We start from the raw sequence: 16,674 nt of genomic DNA, 5'->3' as shown, positions 1-16,674 counted from the left end.
GGATGAAAGTGAAAAATTAAATGCTGCAAAATTTAACTGCAGGTTCCATGGTGATTTTGCTCTTGAGAGAAATCCAACTAATTTCGAAGATGCCATGCAAATATACTCCACCCTCCCCAAGCTGCTGGGTGCCCAGGGGGAGAAGGCCGTACCAGTGAGAGTCTGGCTGTACCCGCTGACCAAGCTGGATTCCAGAGCTGCTCGGCTGGTGCGTGAGATCAGCTTTTCACTGATTTCTGATGCTCAGACTGCTCTGGAGGAACTGGCAGAAGTAAACATGCAATGCAATGACATGGTGAAGAGTCCGATCGTCACAAGCTTCCCCGAAATCAAGCTGAAAATCCAGCAGTTCAGAGATCTGTGTAAGCAACACAGACAGACTTTCCAGAAACAGCTAGCAGGACTCTTACCATTAATCCGTGGAGGTGGAAAAGAGGAAGGGGGCCTGGTGGATATTTTGTCATGTAAAAACCAGTCACCGTTCAATACCCAGAGCCTCAGTGAATTTCTGGATACAAAGGAGAAAGAGATGAATTATGTGAATTCCTACCTTAGGATCCTAAGCAATGTAAAAGTGGTGTCCTCTCAGAATGAACTAGATGAAATAGTACTCAACCCTGAGCTTGACTTCATTGTCTCTTTTACATTCACCTCACTGCATGAAGAGGAGCCATATTTATCAGTTTTAAAACAGTGGCTTCAGACCCAGTATATAAAGGAAACTCATGATCCTGCAGCAGCCAGTTCTGTTGCTGAGAAACCAAAATCCAAAATGTGGTTTGAGGAACAAGAAATTAATAGAAAAGCTCGAAAATCTGCAAAGTCCCTTTCACGTTTTGTCAATGTCAACAAATCTAACGGGAAGATTCGGTTCATTGTGTCCTCTGTTCCAGACAAGGACAATCCAGGCACTTCCATTTACCTGTATGAGGAGGGAGAGCTGATCAGCACCAACTTTGAGGCTCCATCAAAGCCTCTTCCTCCCCTGATTGATGGAATCAAACATGACCGTGTGCAGCTCAAGTTTAACCCAGCAGCCTATGGAAGGGCTGAGATATCCGGCTATCGGGCAGAGTACAGAATTGTAGGACAGGAGAACTGGACGGCTGTGAATGTAAATAACACGCAAGAGACATTCACAGTAACAGGGCTACGTGCAAACACCGAGTACCAGTTCTGATACGCTGCAGTGAGCAAACCAGGGCTCAGCGAGAGCAGCGATGTGAGTAATCCTGTGAAGACTCTCCCTCCTACCAGCCCGCCTGGGAAGCCCGTAACAGTTATTGTAGATTCATCTGCCATCGCCCTCACCTGGGAGAGTCCAAGTGTCATTGGAGATGGAGTCAGAATAAGGCAGTATAAGGTGGAATATAAAGTAGAGGCAGGAGATACAAGTCAGGAGGGGAAAGACAAATGGCTGGAACGAAGGACAGAAAAGAGAACCGAGTTCTATAGCATTGATGGACTGAGTCCTGAGACACCCTACAGAGTCCGGGTTTCGGCTGTGTGTGCGGATGGGGCTGTGAGTGACCCAAGCGAAGAGACTTGCATCTCAACCCTAAAGAAAGGTAACATTTAAATATATTTGCATATTTCTTCCCACCCCAAACACAGGACTCTGGAGTAGTTCATTCAGGTAAAACTATATTTATCTTTGGAAGAAAAATTGAGATGTCCCAAGTGTATAATGTAGGCGTGACTTCAGAATCAAACTATTTCTTGCAATTTAATATCTGAACTGGAGTAATGCATACAGGGCCCAACCCAACCACCGGGATCTGCTGGGGACTGTACAAATGATACTGAGCTGCCAGGTCTGGTCAAGTTAAGGTACCAACTAGCTTTCTGTGAAAAGCTTCATTCTTCTAAGTGCTCTAAAATTGTCATGGTTACATGGATTGCCTTGAAATTTGATATGCCTCAGGGGGCACTGGCTAGGGTCAGTGATCCAAATCTGAGATCATTTGACCAAGGGGTTCCTGGGATACAATCTCCTCTCCCTCCCGCCCCCCCAACTCCCTAAAAAAACCATAGTTTTTAAAGGTTGACATATTCTACCACCGTGGTTTTGCCCAGACCTGGGGATCAAGCCCTGGCTCTGATCCTGCCACAAGGGTCTCACTGACTGGAGGATAACACGCAGAGAGTGAACGGCACCCACTAGGCCTCTGGGGGGAGCAACATTCAGAACATTATTGGACAGATAGTACTGCTCATGAACTAAGGGGATCATACTGAGCACAGAGGAGCCAAGAGACTCTGGAGGTGGAGAGTTTCCACTGTAGCTGGATAGGGCTCTGTAGATAGGGCAATTTCCTGCAATATCACTGAAAGATCTTATTGTACTAACTGTATGTACTGCTGTGGGCCAGGATTGTGTATAACCTCTCTAGTTAGGAGATGTGATGGATGTAAGACGTGGCGGTTCAAAAGGCTGTATTGAAAATGTGCCAGACAAGTATGGACTTTTGGGACAATAAATATTAAGTGGATTTTCTGGGGAGTCCCTAGGGCGAGGTTAATGCAAATTACTTACCTCTGGTCAATGCAAAAACCCAGCTTTTTGAAGTTAAGCTCTGAGGGGAGGGTTTTTTCTGTTGATTACCTGTTACAGAAGGCGAAGATCAAAGGCCAGAGTTGGATAAAGATATGGCTGATCTGCCCAGCCATTGCTCTGGTTCTGGATCTAAACTTCTAACCCCGGAGAATACCCAGATGTGGGGTTTGAAGGACTAAAAGCTTCTAGAGCTGTAGATTGGATTTGGGGGGACGGGGAAATCTCAGGTCAGCTTTCGAGCTTTATTGTTTTAATATTTATTCTCTGTCATGCTTTTACCTAAAAGAAGAAACGTGGTTGCTTAGAAGGAGCTGTGTGGAAACATATAGCTGTGGGCAATGCACTGCTCGTTGTCTTCAGAGAGAAAGCAAAGCGCAGGCCCTGGCCTGTTTACACAGTCTGGCTTGCTGGGGATATCCCAGGGTGAGGCGGGGAGCTGTGCAGCCTTAAAAGCCCATACAGGGGCCGGGGAGAGAGGGGGACACACACACACACACGCGCGCAGAGGGCCACAGTCGCCCAGATCACCTCCTATCCCAATCACAGATCTTCCAAGATGGTTCAATTTATTCCTCCACCCTTCAGTACAGCAACACCTACCACAGGGATTACAGCTGCAGTGCATGGAGATAATTCCCAGAGGCCATTGCCAGCTCCAGAGGGCAGAGTTAAGGTTGCGAAGGTGTTTACCTAAACTCGCTATCTCCTGGCATTCACAAGATTCAGTTTTGCTGAACTGACTTTCTTGAGGGGTGCAAGGTCTCACCAGGCATCTTAATGCTGCGTTAGTGAAGTATTTTTGCCATGTTATCTCTCTCTCTGTGTCGATAGTTAGCTGTATAAAGAGCAGCACCGACTGGCATACATATATGTTACACAGTATTGTTCCGAAGTGGCTGAGTGCAGGGGGGAAGATTCTGAGGCTCAGGTCTGGCCCAGCCGATCCTTTCGCTCTGTCATTGACCCATGTGTGCCGATAACGCTCTGATTCTGTCTCTCCCCAGCGAATGTGACTCTGGATCCAGACACGGCACATCCTGAGCTCGTCCTGTCTGATGATCGAAGAACCATGAGCCGGGGCCCCGAGAGCCAGATGTTGCCTTACAAACCGGAGAGATTTGATTATTTGCTGAGTGTGCTGGGCTCTGAGGGCTTCACCTCGGGGAAACATTCCTGGCAGGTGAAGGTGGAGGGAGGAGTAGCCGGAGACTGGGCTGTGGGGGTAGCTAGACAGTCTGTGCTGAGGAAGGAAGAGGTTGGCTTTACCCCCGAGAATGGGGTCTGGGTGGTGCAGAAATGGGGCAATGCCAGAGACTATCGGGCTCAAACCTCCCCTGTCACCCGCCTGTCCTTGAGTAGAGAACCCAGCAGGATCCGGGTCTCTCTGGACTATGAAGGGGGGTTGGTGGCATTTAATTATGCTGATGATCTGGCCCCGATCTTCACTTTCCCACAGGCTTCTTTCAATGGGGAGAAAATCTTCCCTTTCTTCTGGGTCTGGGGTGGAGGATTCCAGCTGAGCATCCATCCCTGAGACTCAGGGTAGCCCGGGGCCCTGTCAGTACCATACAGAGCAGGCTAGACCCATCTCACGGTCCTGCAGTGACTGCCCAGTCTGCTTGTTCTCATGCTGTATGGTTCTGTAGGATTATATCCGTGAACAGGGTCAGAATGGGCACCAGGAGCTCCTCCCTTTGAGCCCTGTGCCGGTCTTGGCCAGAATCCCCCGTGGTGCTCACTGTCTGAAAGGGGCAAAGTAAAACCAGGGCTCTCGCCCGGCATCTCCACCCCCTCTTCCTGTCAGGGCACAAGGCTGGCAGCTCACTGCACTGTCTCCAGGTCCTCATCAGGGGGCTTCCAGCTGAGACACGGACAACTGCTCCACTCGCAGCATGGGCCCTTTGCACAGTCTGAGGGGGCAAAGGCAGAACCCTGCCCCAGGATCAGCCCCTACCATTGTGCTAAAATGATTACTCACATCTTCTCTCTGAGTTGCTCAGAGGTGTTTCTATCCTACTGTAAACATGTCATTCTCTTGCAGTAAGGAATGCAAAGTCTTTTAGCAGCAGAAATTATGAAATAAAATCCTACTTTATGCTTTCAGACCATTGTCAGATTGTGTGTTAGGTATATCTTACAATGAAATGTGTTGCTTTATGCCAGAGCTAATCAAAATTTGACATTTCAGAAAACAAACAAATTCCTTCACCAGGAGTAGCAGGCAGATCGTTCCCATGGCTATTGCCAGCACCAAGGGGCAGAGTTATGGTTGCATGGGATTTATCTGTATTTCCTGGTTTTCAGAGGTCTGAGGTTTGCTGAACCTGATGTCCTGGAAGGACACGAGAGACCACCGCATATGTTGTATTTTGTACTACATTGAATATTCGTTAAACGATAAGTGTTTTCTTTTTTCGTTGACTCCATCACGATAGTTTTCAGGGTGCCCACCCAGGTAACTGATAGAAGTTCTGATTATTGCAGATTCAATATGGATCTCATAGTTTTGGGGTTCAGAGTGTGAATCCTTGTGGGATTTATTGTAGCACTGTTCAAACTACAATGACGTTACATCTCTCTCTCCTGCTGATCCCACATCGTTGTGGAGGATCTTCAGCGGCTAGCGTTAGAAGAGCTATCGGAATAATCCACTCAGTCCATTATTCCTATAGTAGGCACCCTTTACTAGACGGGCCTCTGAACTGTCTCTCTGTAGTGTCCAGTCCTCTCCCGGAACACACACAAGTTATTAAGTTCATTGCTCTTTTAAAGAGTCAATACACGCAGCTCATTAATTTCACTGGGGTTTGACAAACACTCACTTTAATCACAGCACTGACCTGGTTTATAATAAAGGTAAAACAAGTTTCGTAAACAAAAGTCATAGATTTAAGTGATATCAAGTGTAAGGTGTAAAGATAGGAAGGGTGATGAACAAACAGAAGTAATAATACGCTTTCTAATAGCTAAGACCTAACTTAACAAGCTACAGACATTGTTCGAGGCACTTTCCTCTCCAGTATTCCTTTCCCAGCAACGGCTGACTAGCTTTTTGTCAGGATGCTCACAGAATCCAAGGTGCTGGTTTTCCTTGTCTCTGGTGAAGGACCACTTAGGGGTTTGCTCCACTTCTCTTTATAGTCCACTCTACCTTGGCAATATATTGTTCTGAAACGTAGCTCCAGATACAGGTCCTTCTCCCTGCTGGGTGTGGATGCTGTGCTGCCAGGAGTGGATTCCATGCTGTCTTCTCCCGCACTGGAGATTTTTCCAGTGCAAAGGATCTTGTCATGCAACCTCTGATACAACTGAATAGCCCATTGAATTTGCCCACATCTGGGAATTTTTAGGCCTAACACATTTTCCAAGCTAAAGCTGGTTGCAACATTACTGTATCATCTTGGATGGTGCATGGCTTCTGCTGCTGCAGGCAGCCACAATCTGCCCGCTGCTCAAGAGATACCACTCCTGAACCCAGCATTCCCATAGGCTGGGGAAACCCCATTATCTGGCCCACTCCCCGTGCCCATTTTCTTCATCTGTTGCTGGGGCCAGAAACCATTCTTGGTCCTCACAGCTCCCCACTCTGGATCTGAACGGGCTCCCAGCTCCTTCTCCCCTCAGCACCTCAGCTCAGATCAGTGATATAAAAGAGAGGTGAACCCACAGTGCAGGACTCCTCTGTCTATTACCTCTCTGGTGCTTTGACACAAGGAGCTTCGGGACGCCTCCTCCGCCAGCCCCGTGGCAAGGGGACAGCAGCTACCTCTGCGGGGGGCAATCTGCTCTACGGAGGGACACCGCCAAATAAAAATTGCATCTGCTCACTCCAGCTCTGCTGACTATACGACACGTTCTGTGGTGTGAACAGAGGAACAGCATCACCCAGGCAGATCCAGGCAGAGCTTCTGCCAGACACTCGTACAGCATCGCCCTCTGCAGAAAGGAGCAAAGATCGTTTTCCCTGACCCCTGATCAAGAAACCAAAAGTCCTGGCTCCAGACCTGAGCCAGAAACCCACCCCAAACAAAGCACACGTTTTCTCCGCTCTTTCCACATCAGAGACCTGCAAACAGCTTGCCTTTCGCAGGACATAGAGTCCTGGGACTGCAGCCAGGAGTTTTCAAGCAAGTAAGATGGATAGATGAGATGAGGCCAGGCTGTCATCCATAAGCAGCACCCCATCTCCTCCTTTGCACATACAATGCTCAGTGCAGAGACACGCCCCTGGGGTTTCAGGTTTGTGACGTATCCCACAGCATGGCAGCAACTTTGTCTGACACCTCACAAAGCTAGAGAAATAGAAACCAAAAGGGTCTCAACCAATCATGCCGGAACCCGGGGGGCCATGTTGCCCCCCAAACTGCAAGCCTTGGGCAGGTGCGAAGTGGCACCGGTAGGGCCTGCACTCCACAGCGGAGGTGCTGCTCTGCTCCTGCCCAAGGCTTGCAGTTTGGGGGGGGCAACATTCTCCCCTATCCCCCAAATTACACCCTTTCTAAAAAGTGGGGGGCATGACCCCCAGCCTCCCCGGCTGGCACTGGTGGGCCCCCCACCCCCACCACTTCTACAAAGGTTCCAGAATCCTTGGTTTTAGGAGGCTTATTCCTTCACCCTCTCACTTCCCTGGTCCTTCTCGCATGAATGGAGAGCAGCAATCCCTGAAGTCCAAAGGTGCAAACAATCCAATGTTTATTGGGGTGAATTTCCAGCAAGCATGAGTCCAGTTTCCTTCCTTAGTGTCCCCGTTCCCAGCTCTGACCCCACAGAGCCTTACCTGTGTCCCTGTTCCCATTTCCCGCTTTAGCCAAACATGATTCCCATTCCCCCCCCCCCCACTTCCTGATTGACTGCGGACTATATAGTAAAACTTGAGTTCTGCTTTGCTATACCTTAACCAATCATTTCCCTGAAATTTAACTAACCAATTGTAACATGATTATTTAACCAATTAGATCCCACACCTTAATTAGTTTACACCCAGCAAAATTAATTACACAGCAGACAGAAACAATCCCAGAAATAGACAGAGATTATACAGACAAACAATAGCAAAGTGGGAACTATAATGACAAAACAATACAGAAGTGACGATTTCCCATCCCAGCTATTGATAGGTGAGTTCTTGCCAGACAGGAGGCTACCAAACTAAGTTTCCTTTTACATCTTCTAGGCACTTCCCTTTCTCTGGAGGCGATAGGCACTATCAGGACAGGATTGTATCCTAAGAGCCCAATGGCACCTGATTTCAATGGGACTAGTTTGGGATGTGAGGAGGGGACCGGTCGCTTCCCAGCTTATGGCTGCCTCTGCTGCTTAGCCAGAGGCCTGAGCCTAAGCACAGGGCCTCCGACTGTCACAGTGAGAGAAGGCCCTTGCACCGGCCGACAGTGATTTTGATTCTTTCTTTTATACCTCTAGAACTAGCCAAGTGATAAGAAGACACCTAAATGCTTACAGTACAGGCCTTTACAGACAGGCCTGAATATCTAGATCCTAATACTTGGTCTCAACTCAAGCCTTTGCTCGGCATCGGTTACTAGCGGCTGTCAAACAGTCCGTAGCTAATAGTGGGGGGGGGGATTACTAGAGGTACGTTCAGATTTTGACAAACAGCCAATATTGAGGACGCTGAAGCCAGAGAAGGGAATTTGCACTGACCACTGGATCAGCTTTCTCCTGCCCCACAAAGACTCTCCAGCAATGCAGCCTGTAATGGGGGTCTGGCCCTTTAAGGCTAGAGGACGGAGTTACTCATTCCATGTGTCCAGGGAAAAGCGGAAGGAGGCCTGGAAGCAGCCCCTGGGAGAGAGGCCGCTGGTCCTGGGGAAAAGTCTGTGTCTGGGAGATCAAGGTACAGAAAAACCCAGAGCACAGTTCCTGCAAAGGCCTGGGACCACGAACCCTGTAGAGTGGGTGGGGCAAAGCTCCCCCTCTCCCAGCTGCCCCAGACAGGTGTTTGGGGTAATTGGACACAACTGGGAAGGGTCAAGGAGTGGTCAGGTGATTGGGGCGGGTGACTCAAAAGGAAGCTCCAAGTGGGGGGGCCTCTCACATTCTGGGAATACCCGACATTCCAGTAGTTCTGGGAACGGTGTGTGCCCACCCCCGCCTGGGTGACCCTGCCCCCGCTGGCATGACCTCGCACTCACCATCACACCGCATGGGGGCACCATTTTGAAGAGCTCGCTGCCCCACCCCAGCCGGTGTGACCTCGCCCGCACTGTGCAGGTAAGGTCATGGCAGCAGGGGTGGGGCGGTGTGATCTTCACAATGGCATCCCCTGTCTGGTCCCAGACAAAACCACCTCTGGCTTTGTCTCTGTACCGCACAGGGGACAAACCTCAGAAAAGCAGAACTGGCCAGTTTATAACCAGAGCAATGGCCTGCTTAGCTCCAAGCGCAGTCAGAGAGAGCTGCCGAGCCAGCTGCTGGGGGAGAGAAGTCACCCAGCACAGAGCCTCGGCAAGGAGGACTGGGCAACCCCTATACTTGAGGAGCGAGTTATGGGCCGGGGAGGCAAGAACTTAAAGCCACAGTCCCAGGGAGGGCTGAGATCCTCGACGTGAGGGGTGAGCAAAGGCTGGGGAGGCCAGGACTGAATGCAGAACACACAGCCCCAGCAAGGAGAGCTGTGAAACACCTGAGCCGGAGGGGAGAGTCTAGAAGCTGGGGGGGCCTGGACTGGGAACACACGTGCCCCACGTTGGGGTGGGAGCAGGGGCTGTGCAATCTCTGAAATGAAAAGGGGAGCTCAGTGGTATTGTTTTAAAGACTCTGGGTGTACGTGAATTATTTTGGGACACAGAGGGAAATTGAGGCAGGGTGCCTGGGGGGCCACCCCTGGCCATGTGGGGAGCACCCTGGGATTGCACTTGGCTACACACCCCTTAGTGGAGAAATACAAAGTCAGCAGCTCTCCACCCACAGGACAAAGAGTCGAGGATCTGTTGTATCATTAACAGTGTATGTTAGGCTCTGCAGTTGAGACACTGGCCCTCTGCAACAAGCACCCTGTCACTCTCCGGTTATTGTCCGAGAATCTCTTATTCTTTCATAGTTTCACACGTGGTTGTTTGTACACAGTCTGGCCCAGTGTTAGCAGTGTGCTCTGGCTGCTCTGCACCCTTCTAGTGATGCCACAAACAGCCAAAACATGAGCTCAACCTGCCCGGTAACCTAGGTTCACAGCTGCTGGGCATTGGCAGAACCGTGCCGGGAACATACTGGTGAATATGACCCAATATAGATATCTACTCTTTTCTGTGTGGATGGCGGAGGGATGGGGGGGCATGGATGCAGGATGTTTGGATACCAGGTTATAGAATCATAGAATCATAGACTATCAGGGTTGGAAGGGACCACAGGAGGTCATCTAGTCCAACCCCCTGCTCAGAGCAGGACCAATCCCCAATTAAATCATCCCAGCCAGGGCTTTGTCAAGCCTGACCTTAAAAACCTCTAAGGAAGGAGGTTCCACCGCCTCCCTAGGTAACGCATTCCAGTGTTTCACCACCCTCTTAGTGAAAAAGTTTTTCCTAATATCCAATCTAAACCTCTCCCACTGCAACTTGAGACCATTACTCCTTGTCCTGTCCTCTTCTACCACTGAGAATAGTCGAGAACCATCCTCTCTGGAACCACCTCTCAGGTAGTTGAAAGCAGCTATCAAATCCCCCCTCATTCTTCTCTTCCACAGACTAAACAATCCCAGTTCCCTCAGACTCTCCTCATAAGTCATGTGTTCCAGACCCCTAATCATTTTTGTTGCCCTCCGCTGGACTCTCTCCAATTTATCCACATCCTTCTTGTAGTGTGGGGCCCAAAACTGGACACAGTACTCCAGATGAGGCCTCACCAATGTCGAATAGAGGGGATGATCACATCCCTCGGTCTGCTGGCTATGCCCCTACTTATACATCCCAAAATGCCATTGGCCTTCTTGGCAACAAGGGCACACTGCTGGCTCATATCCAGCTTCTCGTCCACTGTCACCCCTAGGTCCTTTTCCGCAGAACTGCTGCCGAGCCATTCGGTCCCTAGTCTGTAGCTGTGCATTGGGTTCTTCTGTCCTAAGTGCAGGACCCTGCACTTACCCTTATTGAACCTCATCAGATTTCTTTTGGCCCAATCCTCCAATTTGTCTAGGTCCCTCTGTATCCTATCCCTGCCCTCCAGGGTATCTACCACTCCTCCCAGTTTAGTATCATCTGCAAATTTGCTGAGAGTGCAATCCACACCATCCTCCAGATCATTTATGAAGATATTGAACAAAAGCGGCCCCAGGACCGACCCTTGGGGTACTCCACTTGATACCGGCTGCCAACTAGACATGGAGCCATTGATCACTACCCGTTGAGCCCGACAATCTAGCCAGCTTTCTACCCACCTTATAGTGCATTCATCCAGCCCATACTTCCTTAACTTGCTGACAAGAATACTGTGGGAGACTGTGTCAAAAGCTTTGCTCAAGTCAAGATACAATACATCCACTGCTTTTCCTTCATCCACAGAACCAGTAATCTCATCATAGAAGGCGATTAGATTAATCAGGCATGACCTTCCCTTGGTGAATCCATGCTGACTGTTCCTGATCACTTTCCTCTCCTCTAAGTGCTTCAGGATTGAGTCCTTGAGGACCTGCTCCATGATTTTTCCGGGGACTGAGGTGAGGCTGACTGGCCTGTAGTTCCCAGGATCCTCCTTCTTCCCTTTTTTAAAGATGGGCACTACATTAGCCTTTTTCCAGTCATCTGGGACTTCCCCCGTTCGCCACGAGTTTTCAAAGATAATGGCCAATGGCTCTGCAATCACAGCCGCCAATTCCTTTAGCACTCTCGGATGCAACTCGTCCGGCCCCATGGACTTGTGCATGTCCAGCTTTTCTAAATAGTCCCTAACCACCTCTATCTCCACAGAGGGCTGGCCACCTACTCCCCATGCTGTGCTGCCCAGCGCAGCAGTCTGGGAGCTGACCTTGTTCGTGAAGACAGAGGTTATCGTCAGTCTCTCACAATGCCGTCTTTCCTCTCTAGCTCACTAGGAAACTTTTTTCCCTCCCTTCCTCTCCGGTGTGGGGCAGCTACAGTGACCCTGCTGCCGTGCCCTGCGAGTGTCAGTCCCTGTAAAGACAGCATGTGACGGAGCAGGAGACAGCATCAGCCCAGGAGCAAGGTGGGCGGAGGGCATGTTCAGCCCCCATCCCTGGCTGAGAGTGGGGCGGAGCCGCTTCTCGTTCGGCTGAAGCCGGACGCTCCATGTCGCTGCTCTGTGCAGCGCGGCAGCTGCCGAGAGAGCCCGGCGGGAGAGGCTGCTGCGGCGGCCCACTCCCTGCCCAGGCGTGGCTGCCAGGGATGGGCTGAGCATGCCCGGGGGGAGCCCAGCTCGCTCAGCCCCTGTCCCAGGCAGCCAGACCCGGTTGGGGGGGCTGCCGTCGCAGCCTCTCCCGCCGGGCTCTCTCAGGCAGCTGCCGCGCTGCACAGAGCAGCGACATGGAGCGTCCTGCGTGAGCAGGGTGACCAGATGTCCCGATTTTACAGGGACAGTGCCAATATTTGGGGCTCTCTCTTATATAGGCTCCTATCACCCCCCACCCCCATCCTGATTTTTCTCACTTGCTGTCTGGTCACCCTGGGCATGAGAAGTGGCTGGTCCCACCCCTTCTGCTCCCTGCCCTGGCTGGCTGCTAGGGACAGGGGCAGAGCATGCTGGGGCCAGGCACGGCCGGAGAAGGAGAGAGCCCCTCTCCCTCTCCCTCTCCCTCTCCCTCGACAGGCTGAGCAGTAAGCTGGAGGGGCACTTGAGCCCACATGCCCCCCGTACGGGTCACTTCTGGGTGGTCATGGCTACTGGTCAGTCAGATACCAGGGCCTAGGGTCAGGACTAGGCTGCCCCCAGTGAAGTAAGGCAGGATAAGTCTGGGAACGAGCAGGAACCGCTCCCACACTGCTGCTGGGCTGAAGAGCCAGTCTGCTGCCTCTTCCAGCCAACCAGGTGGGGTAGCCCATCAGGCAGCCTACTACAGCCCAGCTGTGCTCCTTAGGTTGCCAGGAGACTAGCTTTCCTGCAGGCCCTGATTTCTGCCAGTGTGAACACCTCTGCAGCGGGGGTAGCACGGCCCTGTGAGGACATGGGGGAGCTGTGACTTGCTGGGTGTGTGACAGCAGTCGCAAAGCCTAAACTCTTGAATGCAGACAGGACCGGCTCTAGGCACCAGCAAACCAAGCACATGATTGGGGCAGCACATGTCCAGGGGCAGCCTTCCAGGAGGTTTGGTTTGGTTTGGTTTTTTGCTTGGGGCTGCAAAAATCCTGGAGCCGGCTCTGAATGCAGATAAAGCAAAAGAGAAGAGGAGTGAGCGGCTGGGGAATCTATTTGTTTGTTTTCATATTTAAACAATAATCCTCTCTCCCCACTGCAACCAAAGTCACAGGCTGCACTCTAGACAAGAATTCTGTTAAGCTGCACTTTGTTGGAGACGGTTATCGCTTGTTCCTAAAAAACACGCTGATTATGTTGCTAGCACAGCACAGTGTTCACATGCAGCTCTGTGAAAGGGGGAGCAGGGGACACCTTCCCCCAGGAAGGGGCTTGAAAATACCTGTTAGCTGGAGCAAACGAGTCATTCCAAAAGGCCAAAAAGGTGGGGGGGGGGGGGGGCTATAGCAGGGTGGCTACCCCACTCCTAAAATAGCCCTGGAGAGGGCTGTGGCTGGGGAGGGCTGATTGGGGAAGCAGCCGCAGCTGGGCCACGTCTCAATCAGGCCCCAGCTGGCCTGTATAAAAAGGCTGGGAGAGAGTAGGGCCTGCCTGCCTGCCAGACAGACAGGGTACTGAGGGTGGTGCCGTGCTGGGGAAGGAGCAGGTTGAGCGGGGGCGCTCTAGGCTGGCAACTCCCCAGGCTGTAGGGTCTGGTCCAAGGCCCATAGAGGTACTAGGAGGCAGAGGAAGGCAACAGGTCCGAACCCCCTTGCTTATGATGAGTGGCCTTTACACGGCAGTCTGCCCCAGGGCGCGGGGGCTTGGTGATGACTGGCAGTAGCCCAGACTGAGGCAAGGTGGGGATAGTGGGTTGGGGGTTCCCCAGGAAGGGGAGACCCAGAGGCAGAGTGTGGGAGTACTGCCAGGGGGCAGCACCCCAGAGAAAGGGGCACCGGGGTCGGTGAGGGACACGGGGGCCAGAGCTGTGGCGGATCACTGGTCTGCAGAGAGTGGTCCATGCTGGAAAAGAGCTAATTCCCAATGACCAGCAGGAGGCGCTGCAGGGGTGAGGCGCCGCACGCTTGCAGGGGCTCTTTACAAGCATTTTATAAGCCCTAGTGACAAGTCAGATGTGGGAGAGAGGATTTAGTAAGAGAGGAGATGGTTCTATCTGAGCCAGGGAAATAATTCCCGCACACGCACCCTTCAATAGGGTGCCCCCACAAGAGACGCTTCAAGCCTAAAGGAACAGAGAGAAGATAGAAAAAGGGAACGGTGGGTGGGTGAGAAAGGTGCTCCTTGCCTGATGCAGTGGTAAGTGAGCAAGTGTTGATTATTGTCAGATTCAGGTTAGAATTATGGCTCTTTCCTCCAGCAGGCAGTTCTTGGCCTATCTGAGATCTGGCTAGAAAAGTGGATCAGAGACAAAGTCCAGATGTCAGATGAAGTTTCCTCTTCTCTCCAGCAGAGACAGTGTCTCTAGAACAGACTATGATACTTTGTTAAATTCTAAGGAACACCCTGGCTTGAGGTTCTTCAGACTTAGATTGGGTGGAGATTAAGAAAAGAGAATTGACAACAAAGCACAGGTGACAAAAATCCCACCTCCCTCCATCTGGATTTTATATATGTACAGTTATAGAAATTATCCAGTCTGTCCATAGGGAGTGTGAATGGTCTTGGAACATGCCAGAAGTTAATTTCTTAAAATAAAATCATAGAATCATAGAATATCGGGGTTGGAAGGAACCCCAGAAGGTCATCTAGTCCAACCCCCTGCTCGAAGCAGGACCAATTCCCAGTTAAATCATCCCAGCCAGGGCTTTGTCAAGCCTGACCTTAAAAACCTCTAAGGAAGGAGATTCTACCACCTCCCTAGGTAACGCATTCCAGTGTTTCACCACCCTCTTAGTGAAAAAGTTTTTCCTAATATCCAATCTAAACCTCCCCCACTGCAACTTGAGACCATTACTCCTCATTCTGTCATCTGCTACCATTGAGAACAGTCTAGAGCCATCCTCTCTGGAACCCCCTTTCAGGTAGCTGAAAGCAGCTATCAAATCCCCCCTCATTCTTCTCTTCTGCAGGCTAAACAATCCCAGCTCCCTCAGCCTCTCCTCATAACTCATGTGTCCCAGACCCCTAATCATTTTTGTTGCCCTTCGCTGGACTCTCTCCAATTTATCCACATCCTTCTTGAAGTGTGGGGCCCAAAACTGGACACAGTACTCCAGATGAGGCCTCACCAATGTCGAATACAGGGGAACGATCACGTCCCTCGATCTGCTCGCCAAGCCCCTACTTATACATCCCAAAATGCCATTGGCCTTCTTGGCAACAAGGGCACACTGCTGGCTCATATCCAGCTTCTCGTCCACTGTCACCCCTAGGTCCTTTTCCACAGAACTGCTGCCTAGCCATTCGGTCCCTAGTCTGTAGCTGTGCATTGGGTTCTTCCATCCTAAGTGCAGGACCCTGCACTTATCCTTATTGAACCTCATCAGATTTCTTTTGGCCCAATCCTCCAATTTGTCTAGGTCCTTCTGTATCCTATCCCTCCCCTCAAGCGTATCTACCACTCCTCCCAGTTTAGTATCATCTGCAAATTTGCTGAGAGTGCAATCCACACCATCCTCCAGATCATTTATGAAGATATTGAACAAAACCGGCCCCAGGACCGACCCTTGGGGCACTCCACTTGATACTGGCTGCCAACTAGACATGGAGCCATTGATCACTACCCGTTGAGCCCGACAATCTAGCCAGCTTTCTACCCACCTTATAGTGCAAAGTTCAGACAAGTTGTGACCAGGTGCCTAGAATGGATCACCACTGACAATGCCACCTCCAGGCAGACTGCAAGAAATAGGGCAGACGCCCCCCCAAAACTGGTGGTTTATTACAATTAGATTCTCCAGACCGGTAACAAAAGAGCTTCTGCAGTACCACACTGGTTAACAGGAAGCCAAACGCAGTCCCCCTTAGGCATTCCAGCCCTTGATTCCCATCCAGACAAATTGGTCTTCTACAGTGAGAGTTTACTGAAAACCTAGTTCATCATACATAAGGTTCTACTAATCCCAAAGGATCAGACACTTATCCCGAGATTAATATATCTTTCAGTTCTTACCCAAATACCACACTGCCAGCCAATTGTTAGTAAACTAACTAAGAATTTATTAATAAAAGAAAACAATGGAGTTCCAAATAGTTAAAAGTCATATACGTACAAATGCAAAAGTGGATGGGAACCTGGGAGGCAGTGACCATGAGATGGTCGAGTTCAGGATCCTGACACAAGGAAGAAAGGAAAGCAGCAGAATACGGACCCTGGACTTCAGAAAAGCAGACTTCGACTCCCTCAGGGAACTGATGGGCAAGATCCCCTGGGAGAATAACATGAGGGGGAAAGGAGTCCAGGAGAGCTGGCTGTATTTTAAAGAATCCTTCTTGAGGTTACAGGGACAAACCATCCCGATGTGTAGAAAGAATAGTAAATATGGCAGGCGACCAGCTTGGCTTCACAGTGAAATCCTTGCTGATCTTAAACACAAAAAAGAGGCTTACAAGAAGTGGAAGATTGGACAAATGACCAGAGATGAGTATATAAATATTTTTCAGGCATGTAAGAATGAAATCAGGAAAGCTAAATCACACCTGGAGTTGCAGCTAGCGAGGGATGTTAAGAGTAACAAGAAAGGTTTCTTCAGGTATGTTGGCAATAAGAAGAAAGCCAAGGAAAGTGTGGGCCCCTTACTGAATGAGGGAGGCAACCTAGTGACAGAGGATGTGGAAAAAACTAATGTACTCAAATGCTTTTTTTTGCCTCTGTCTTCACGATCAAGGTCAGCTCTCAGACTACTGTACTGGGCAGCACAGCATGGGGAGGAGGTGGCCAGCCCTCTGTGGAGAAAGAA

General features: G+C 50.5%; 1 pseudogene; it reads left to right on the top strand.

Annotated features, from left to right (window-relative positions):
* Window positions 1–1,200: 1,200 nt before the first annotated feature.
* On the top strand, window positions 1,201–4,660 carry LOC144930145 (E3 ubiquitin-protein ligase TRIM15 pseudogene; annotated as a pseudogene).
* The last annotated feature ends 12,014 nt before the right edge of the window (window positions 4,661–16,674 follow it).

Source organism: Lepidochelys kempii, chromosome 2, assembly GCF_965140285.1.
Source record: "Lepidochelys kempii isolate rLepKem1 chromosome 2, rLepKem1.hap1, whole genome shotgun sequence".
NCBI lineage: Eukaryota > Metazoa > Chordata > Testudines > Cheloniidae > Lepidochelys > Lepidochelys kempii.
This window is presented reverse-complemented; position numbering and strand designations above follow the sequence as displayed.